Source organism: Tiliqua scincoides, chromosome 3 (assembly GCF_035046505.1).
Source record: "Tiliqua scincoides isolate rTilSci1 chromosome 3, rTilSci1.hap2, whole genome shotgun sequence".
NCBI classification, from domain to species: Eukaryota; Metazoa; Chordata; class Lepidosauria; order Squamata; family Scincidae; genus Tiliqua; species Tiliqua scincoides.
Genome location: NC_089823.1, coordinates 8,643,012 through 8,653,169, shown reverse-complemented (window position 1 = coordinate 8,653,169; position 10,158 = coordinate 8,643,012). Strand labels below are relative to the sequence as shown.

The following is a 10,158-nucleotide window of genomic DNA, read 5'->3' as shown; positions in this document are numbered from 1 at the left end:
CACAATAGGAGAGGAAACTGAACGCTTTCCACATGTGCTGCCTCCGACGCATTCTCGGCATCACCTGGCAGGACAAAGTTCCAAACAACACAGTCCTGGAACGTGCTGGAATCCCTAGCATGTATGCACTGCTGAAACAGAGACGCCTGCGTTGGCTTGGTCATGTCGTGAGAATGGATGATGGCCGGATCCCAAAGGATCTCCTCTATGGAGAACTCGTGCAAGGAAAGCGCCCTACAGGTAGACCACAGCTGTGATACAAGGACATCTGCAAGAGGGATCTGAAGGCCTTAGGAGTGGACCTCAACAAGTGGGAAACCCTGGCCTCTGAGCGGCCCGCTTGGAGGCAGGCTGTGCAGCATGGCCTTTCCCAGTTTGAAGAGACACTTGGCCAACAGTCTGAGGCTAAGAGGCAAAGAAGGAAGGCCCAAAGCCAGGGAGACAGACCAGGGACAGACTGCACTTGCTCCCGGTGTGGAAGGGATTGTCACTCCCGAATGGGCCTTTTCAGCCACACTAGACGCTGTTCCAGAACCACCTTTCAGAGCGCGATACCAGAGTCTCTCGAGACTGAAGGTTGCCAACATTTGAACACCAGGGCCTCAGTGCTGCACAGCTGCAGCCACTTGAAGACAGCAGTGCCCTCAGGGATGAAAGGATCACCTGGAGGAGAGAGAGGGTGTGGGTAGCAGAAGGAGGAGAGAAGGACTGGAGAATGGACTACTGAGAATTGCTGAAAAGGGGACGGCTGGAGACCGTTGGGTGATGGAGAACTGAGGGGTTATTATAACTGAGGGAGAACTGAGGGGGTGCTGCTATACCCCAAATAACTGCTATTTTGAGAATCAGGAGGAGGGACCCTTCGGTAGGCAAGCTATTTACTGGCTAGCACTGGGGGTTAATATTAGTTTTGTACACCACTAGAGCAGGCTGGGGTTTGAGCCAGGGGAACTAATTAGCTTTAAGTGGGCATATGTTTTCTAGATGAAGCTTGGAATGGGAATTTAGCAACATATATCTTAAATAAATTAATTTTTTTAACCTATTGCTCATGGACAGAGCTCCACTGCACTAGGATCATTTTAAGTGCCCCTATCTCTCCAACACAGTGTCACTGCAGAGCAGTGTAGATTAAAACAGGGGCAGCTACCATTTTTATTCTTACCCTGCTGTTAGTAGGTGAGCTCCAAGATCTGCATGATAACATGCACACATAGTAACATGCACCTCTTTAAGGTGGCACAGATCTGAGTAGCCCCATTCGGGCTGCTATCGCATTACCCAGGGTAAGGAGAATCGAGTCCCCTTGCGCTGCAGCCAGCCCAACCCTTTGCTGGATATAGGCCTATCTGTGAGTAGGTTAGAATTAGGCTGCTCAACAAATGAAAAATAAATAGCAGGAATTAAATATCAAGAATTAAACATGAACATCAAGAATTAAGCAAAACATTAAAGTAAAAATAAATAGTGCACACTTTAAAACCCAACATTTTTAAAAAGCATAGGGACTTAAGGCACTGTGAAGGGCTCTTGCTGAAGCCCTACCAAAATTAATGAAAGTTAGACATGAGCTTTTGCTCAGCACCCATTCATTTCAATGGAACTTGCCCAGGATACCTTCCTATGCTTTGTGTCTTCCATGATTCACCTGGAACTTGCACTTCCCCACAAATTCACTGCTCTGTCTCAACTTTCAGAGATTTTTCTTTTTTGTCTAAAGCACAAACTGGAACACATTCATGAACTTTCCTCCTCTGTCTTCAAAGGAGATACTTGATGCTTTTGGGAGGTCAGACACTCTCTGGAGAGAAATGGATGAAGAAGGAGTGAGAAAGCACTTGACCTCCTTAAGAATATGACCTCTTCTAACTCTTTGAATATGAAAATAAAAATCTGCATGCCATCAGGATGCATCCCAGCCTCATAAACACAGGTTAAGAGGCACCCTGTTTAAAAATTAAAATACATTTTCCATGCAAATCTTTTATTGTTCATATTTTAATAATAACCTGAATAATTGAACAGTGTGTGGGCTGGATAAAAAAAAATGAAACTGCAAAATCCCCTTTATGACTTGTACTCCTCCTTTACCCTCAGAGATGCTCTCTATGCACAAACGTCTCCGTGCATGAATCAGGGATGGGCCTACTGGGACTCGGCTGTGTATAATTCAAAGCACGCGGCGTGTTGCGTCTGAAGGACCAGAGGCAATGGCTTCCAGGCAGCTTTGCTGCACGACGGATATTCTGTGTGATTGTGCCAAGGGCAGTGGCACGAGGTTGAGGATGCGGGTCAGCCGCAGCAACCTTGCTGAGAGGCAAACGCATAACCTCCCATGAATGAGTGGGGCAGAAGGTGGTGTTACAATGAAGTGTTCCATTTCCTCCATAAACCGCTTATCAACCCTCTCTAGAAAGTTGTCTCATTGTGCCAGGTTTCGCACTTCATGGCACAGCTGTTTCATTCTGGGGCAAAACTCTTGTTGCCGTAGTGCCAGTGGCATAACTAAGGCATCCGGCAGCCAGGGGTACACAGAATTCCACCTCCCACACATCCACCCTCCCCTATTCCCCTCCTTCCCCCTCCCCTTCACACCTGCATGCCAGCTTACCTGCGCTTCCATGAGTAGCTGACTATGGCCAAAAACCACCAACACAATTTGTGGCAGGGGCACCAAAATAGCTACAATGGCATGCTGCACACACTGCTGTATGGCCATTCGCAACAACAGAGCTTCTGTTCCACTGTCGGGGACATTCATTAGGAGTAGACTGTAAGTAAATCACCTTCTGTGGTCATGCTGAAATGTCGCCAACCCCTTCCTTAACTTCTCTAGCAATGGATATACACTTTTGAAGTGGCAAAGCTGGCTCAGTTCCTTTCGGTGCTCCCAAAGGACAATGGGCCCAAAGGACTTTTCTTCTACATAAGAACAGCCCCACTGGATCAGACCATAGGCCCATCTAGTCCAGCTTCCTGCATCTCACAGCGGCCCACCAAAATGTCCCATGGAGCACACCAGATAACAAGAGACCTGCATCCTGGTGCCTTCCCTTGCACCTGGCATTCTGACATAGCCCATTTCTAAAATCAGGAGGTTGCGCATATACATCATGGCTTGTAACCCGTAATGGATTTTTCCTCCAGAAACTTGTCCAATCCCCTTTTAAAGGCATCCAGGCCAGAAGCCGTCATCACATCCTCCGGCAAGGAGTTCCACAGACCAACCACATGCTAAGTAAAGAAATATTTTCTTTGGTCTGTCCTAACCCTCCTAACACTCAATTTTAGTGGATGTCCCCTGGTTCTGGTGTTACGTGAGTGTAAAGAGCATCTCTCTATCCACTTTATCCTTCCCATGCATAATTTTGTATGTCTTAATCATGTCCCCCCTCAGGCGTCTCTTTCTAGGCTGAAGAGGCCCAAACACCGTAGCCTTTCCTCATAAGGAAGGTTCCTCAGCCCCGTAATAATCTTAGTCGCTTTCTTTTACATCTTTTCTTTTTCCACTATGTCCTTTTTGAGATGCGGCGACCAGAACTGGACACAATACTTCAAGTGTGGCCTTACTATCGTTTTGTACAACAGCATTATAATATTAGCCGTTTTGTTCTCAATACCTTTTCTAATGATCCCAAGCATAGAATTGACCTTCTTCACTGCTGCCACACACTGGGTCGACAGTTTCATCGACCTGTCCACCACTACCCCAAGATTTCTCTCCTGATCTGTCACAGACAGCTCAGAACCCATCAGCCTATATGTGAAATTTTGATTTTTTGCCCCAATGTGCATGACTTTACACTTACTGACACTGAAACACATCTGCCATTTTGCTGCCCATTCTGCCAGTTTGGAGAGATTCTTCCGGAGCGCCTCACAATCAAGTCCAGTTGCTCCCTGCCGCAGGGTGTGCCCCCATGCAAGCGTGGGGCCCAATCGGGCAAAATTGCCCAATAGCATTAAACCAGCCCTGAGCAAAAGACTACCTGATGCAATACAGAACATCCCCTATATTCACAGTGGCTGTTGCCAATGAGAAAGTCAGGGGGCATTTGGGCTCTATCAAGAAGAAAGGCAATAAAATTATTAAGTCAATATGAAATAAAAAAAATTGTTATAGTAGAGATGAAGCAAACAGTATTACTGTAAGCTTTAATCTCATTTACGTATTTATTTATTTACCTACCTACCTCTTGGGTTATACACAGGGCGTTGGATGAAATACTGCCTTCTGTATACATCCCTGAGAGTTATTAAAATTCCTTTGGTTAATCTTCTGATATTTTCTTATATTAAGTCTCCTGGGCTGAAGAAAACACAGGTCATGGTTCAGGATGTGGACTCACCTCCCTGCATTACAATCTCTGCACATGAACTGGAGGTTGTCCATGACTTTGTGTACCTTGGCTCAACGATCTCCGACACTCTTTCTCTAGATACCGAGCTAAACAAAGGCATCGGTAAAGCAGCTACCACATTTTCCAGACTCACAAAGAGTCTGGTCCAACAAGAAGCTGACGGAACATACCAAGATCCAGGTCTACAGAGCTTGCGTCCTGAATACACTTCTGTACTGCAGCGATCACAACAGGAGAGGAAACTCAACGCTTTCCACATGTGCTGCCTCTGACGCATTCTCGGCATCACCTGGCAGGACAAAGTTCCAAACAACACAGTCCTGGAACATGCTGGAATCCCTAGCATGTATGCACTGCTGAAACAGAGACGCCTGCGTTGGCTCGGTCATGTCGTGAGAATGGATGATGGCCGGATCCCAAAGGATCTCCTCTATGGAGAACTCGTGCAAGGAAAGTGCTCTACAGGTAGACCACAGCTGCGATACAAGGACATCTGCAAGAGGGATCTGAAGGCCTTAGGAGTGGACCTCAACAAGTGGGAAACCCTGGCATCTGAGCGGCCCGCTTGGAGGCAGGCTGTGCAGCATGGCCTTTCCCAGTTTGAAGAGACACTTGGCCAACAGTCTGAGGCAAAGAGGCAAAGAAGGAAGGCCCATAGCCAGGGAGACAGACCAGGGACAGACTGCACTTGCTCCCGCTGTGGAAGGGATTGTCACTCCCGGATTGGCCTTTTCAGCCACACTAGATGCTGTTCCAGAACCACCATTCAGAGCGCGATACCATAGTCTTTCGAGACTGAAGGTTGCCAACACCTAACAACACCTGATCATCAAAAAATGGCAGTGCAAGGTGAGAAGAACTTTTGTAAAGAGCAGGAAGCCAGTCTGGGCTTGGACAGAATAATTTTTTCTTTTTCTCACACAGCCTGTTGAGTGGTAAGAATGCAAGTGTTTGTGGTTCCCACAGATGGATTGGATCAGTTAAGACCATCCATGCTGCTCATGGCTCAGAGGCTGCTTGACTGTCCTCTAGTAACATAGCCAGAGGAGGGGCGATGCGGTAAGTACTGCATGTGCCGCAACCTGCCATGTAAGTGTCCCCTCCCACTAGCCATCAGAGCCATTCCAGGCAGCAAAGGCCCTGCGTGTTGCCATTGCCCCTGAAATGTCTCCAATGGTGAGTGGGAAGGGCTTCTTACATAGTGCATTGTGGTACCTCTAGTACTTACCGTACTGTCCCCCCTTTGGCTATGCTACTGCCCTCCTCCCCATTTTAGCTAACCCAGAGTCCAATCCTTTCTTCTAACTCTGCCGATGCAGCATCATCAAAAAGACGCACACTGCATCCAGAGCTGGGGAGGGGGTGACATGACCCAAGTGCTAATAGGAGGTAAGTTAATGTTATTTAGCAGCAACTGTTACGCTACACATGCCCGATCTCGTCTGATCTCGGAAGCTAAGCAGGGTCAGGCCTGGTTAGTACTTGGATGGGAGACCGCCTGGGAATACCGGGTGCTGTAGGCTTATACCATAGTCTTTCGAGACTGAAGGTTGCCAACCAAAAGTTATTTCTACTTACCCCTGAGTCAGCCCAGGGGACACGTATGGGTCTCCTATGACATATGCCACCACTTTTGGTGGAGTCTGCCTGAGTAGAGAAAAGGGATGAGGAGGTTTTGGAAAGAGGGATAGGATCTGGCATGAACCACTTTGGCTGGGTCCACCCACACCTACTGCCTCCTCACCTCCTGTTTCTCCCTCTCCCCACCCAGTTTCACCCCCCCGTTCCACCCTCCCCCAAACGTGAATGATGCTACTTTGCCCTGCCCCTCTGCTGCTTCAGTCATCAGTAAGATGCCGGCCTTGTCCCCTGCCTTGTGTGGGATGCAGACTAGGCAAAGAATGCCCTTGCCCACAGACAAGGGTTGTGCGGGAGCGACATCCCAGCAACATGCGCGCGCAATGAATTACTGACACATAAAATTACCATCTGTAGCAGCTGCAGACAAAATGCTTGCAAATTTATTTTGTACGTGGATGATTCTTCCACGCAGGAAATTCCACCCACGGAATTCTGATGCCCCCGCAGAGCCACAAAGCAGACCCCTGTATGCCTCAACCCTCTTCAATCCATTATAGAGAAGGAGTGGAACTGATGGAAGTAAATTCAATACACACATAACCTTCGGGCAATAACAGTGATTACATGAACAGAGAAGCATCTCCTGTGGCGATTATCATAGGGTACGGACCTTGCGCTTGGATCTGTCTGAGGACAGGTCTATTACAAACCTAATTTAAAAATTGTGCGCAGAGCAATACCAGGATTCTTTGTTTGTCTCTCCCCCCCCCCCCAGGCTTGTCAAAGTGACATCCATCTCTTATTATTTTGGCGCAGGCTCTTCAAAACAACACTCTAGGAGGGGTCCACCAAAGCAAATAATTCAGCAGCTTCTGGGTGGATAATGAACCAATCACCCAATTTGTTTCACAGAGAGTTCTGCTGCAACCTACAAAGCATCGCGAGGTGCTCCATCTGGCGCACGAGGCTGGAAAGGGCTCTTGCTGTGTGCACCGTCTTGATGGGGGGGGAAGCGATTTGCAGGAAGAAAACACAGCTCTGAAGATGCAAGCAGAAAAGTTTCACTCTGTGAGGACAGAGCTCCAGGGCCTGAGGCAAAACAAAGAGGACATTGCTTTAAGTTCAGCAGCTGAAACTCCTGACTGGCCTGTTTAATCTGTTTGGGGGGGGGGGTGTCAAACCTAAATAAGGGCAGGTCTGGCCTTGGGAGCTGCAGGGCCCGATGCGAGACCATTTTTCACAGGGGCTCCACACCCACGCCCCCCCTACTCACTGGGATGAGTGGCAAGTGCACTCGGGGCTGATGGCACCTGCTGCGAACGCGGCATATGGAAGTAGGTGGCGTTGACATGATGATGTCACCCAGTAGTATAGCTAGAGGTGGTGCAAAGCACTAAGTTTTGCTGGCGCCTGAATGCGCCATGCAAGGGCCCCTCTCCCTCCCCTTCAGAGCCATTCCCAGTGGTGACCGCTCTCGCCACCGGGAATGGCTCTGAAGGAGAGGGGGCCACTTGCGCAGTGCATTCAGGCACCTGCAAAACTTTACACCCCCCTTTAGCTATGCTACTGAAGTCACTGCCAACTGCTTACAGGGGGCCCATTTTGGGCCAAACAGACACAGGGGTAGGTGGGAGGGCCAACAAGCGGATGCACTCAACTCGCTGTGCCAGTCTTGCAAACATCAGCTGATGAGCAAGGTGCTGGCTGTGACAGTGGACGAACCGCTCACCACCCTTGTGCAGGCACCCGCATATGTGGGAGCCCAGGGCTGGTCCTGAATAAGGGCATTGTGTGTTTGGAGCTTTTGAAGTTTTTCAAAACTTCAGTCTGGATGGTGAGGGAGGGAAAGGGGAGATAAAAGGAGACTTAGAGATGGCAGAGAAATTAAATGAGTTCTTTGCATCTGTCTTCACGGCAAAAGACCTCGGGCAGATACCGCTGCCCGAACGGCCCCTCCTAACCGAGGAGTTAAGTCAGATAGAGGTTAAAAGAGAAGATGTTTCAGACCTCATTGATAGATAAATAAGTCACCGGGCCCTGATGGCATCCACCCAAGAGTTATTAAGGAATTGAAGAATGAAGTTGCAGATCTCTTGACTAAGGTATGCAACTTGTCCCTCAAAATGGCCACGGTGCCAGAAGATTGGAGGATAGCAAATGTCATGCCTATTTTTAAAAAGGGAAAGAGGGGGGACCCGGGAAACTATAGGCCGGTCAGCCTAACATCCATACCGGGTAAGATGGTGGAATGCCTCATCAAAGATAGGGTCTCAAAATACATAGACGAACAGGCCTTGCATCAGAATTAGCATGGCTTCTGTAAGGGTAAGTCTTGCCTCACGAACCTTATAGAATTCTTTGAAAAGGTCAACAGGCATGTGGATGTGGGAGAACCCATGGACATTATATATCTGGACTTTCAGAAGGCATTCGACACGGTCCCTCACCAAAGGCTACTGAAAAAACTCCACAGTCAGGGAATTAGAGGACAGGTCCTCTCATGGATTGAGAACTGGTTGGAGGCCAGGAAGCAGAGAGTGGGTGTCAATGGGCAATTTTCACAATGGAGAGTGGTGAAAAGCGGTGTGCCCCAAGGATCTGTCCTGGTACCGGTGCTTTTCAACCTCTTCATAAATGACCTGGAGACAGGGATGAGCAGTGAGGTTGCAAAGTTTGCGGACGAAACCAAACTTTTCTGAGTGGTGAAGACCAGAAGTGATTGTGAGGAGCTCCAGAAGGATCTCTCCAGACTGGCAGAATGGGCAGCAAAATGGCAGATGCGCTTCAATGTCAGTAAGTGTAAAGTCATGCACATTGGGGCAAAAAATCAAAACTTTAGATATAGGCTGATGGGTTCTGAGCTGTCTGTGACAGATCAGGATAGAGATCTTGGGGTGGTGGTGGATAGGTCGATGAAAGTGTCGACCCAATGTGCGGCGGCAGTGAAGAAGGCCAATTCTATGCTTGGGATCATTAGAAAAGGTACTGAGAACAAAACAACTAATATTATAATGCCGTTGTACAAATCTATGGTAAGGCCACACCTGGAGTATTGTGTCCAGTTCTGGTTGCCGCATCTCAAAAAAGACATAGTGGAAATGGAAAAGGTGCAAAAGAGAGCAACTAAGATGATTACGGGGCTGGGGCACCTTCCTTATGAGGAAAGGCTTTGGCATTTGGGCCTCTTCAGTCTAGAAAAGAGGCAGCTAAGGGGGGGACATGATTGAGACTTATAAAATTATGCATGGGAAGGATAGAGTGGATAGGGAGATGCTCTTTACACTCTCACATAACACCAGAACCAGGGAACATCCACTAAAATTGAGTGTTGGGAGAGTTAGAACAGACAAAAGAAAATATTTCTTTACTCAGCGTGTGGTCGGTCTGTGGAACTCTTTGCCACAGGATGTGGTGACGGCGTCTAGCCTAGACGCCTTTAAAAGGGAATTGGACAAGTTTCTAGAGGAAAAAATCCATTACGGGGTACAAGCCATGATGTGTATGTGCAACCTCCTGATTTTAGAAATGGGCTATGTCAGAATGCCAGATGCAAGGGAGGGCACCAGGATGAGGTCTCTTGTTATCTGGTGTGCTCCCTGGGGCGTTTGGTGGGCCGCTGTGAGATACAGGAAGCTGGACTAGATGGGCCTATGGCCTGATCCAGTGGGGCTGTTCTTATGTTCTTTCTCAAAAAGCAGCCACAGGGAGGGGGATGTGGATTCCGATTATGGCACAGGGAACATGCTGGCTGGCTACACATCTTGGCCATCTGGGTGTCCAGCACTTGTCTCCAAAGGCAATGTACAGGAGTGTCTTCAAGCAGTTTCAGACTCTGGATAGCTGGTGTGGCAGTGTGGGATGTGCAGCTAGCCAGCACCATTCTACTTACCTCCAGCATCCCTAACAGAATTAATGTGTGCGTACATGTAATGTCACGTGCGAGGCCCTGTGCACATGCTTCACTGGATCCATTATAGGTATCCACACACATTCACTGTGTACACTTTGAACACCCTGCATCTGGCCTGGATGCCTTTAAAAGGGGATTGGACAAGTTTCTGGAGGAAAAATCCATTACGGGTTACAAGTCATGATGTGAATGTGCAACCTCCTGATTTCAGAAATGGGCTATGTATCAGAATGCCAGATGCAAGGGAGGGCACCAGGATGAGGTCTCTTGTTATCTGGTGTGCTCCCTGGGGCATTTGGTGGGCCG

General features: G+C 48.3%; 1 pseudogene; it reads left to right on the top strand.

The window, feature by feature from the left end:
* The first annotated feature begins 5,764 nt into the window (after nt 1-5,764).
* On the top strand, nt 5,765-5,884 carry LOC136646171 (5S ribosomal RNA; annotated as a pseudogene).
* The last annotated feature ends 4,274 nt before the right edge of the window (nt 5,885-10,158 follow it).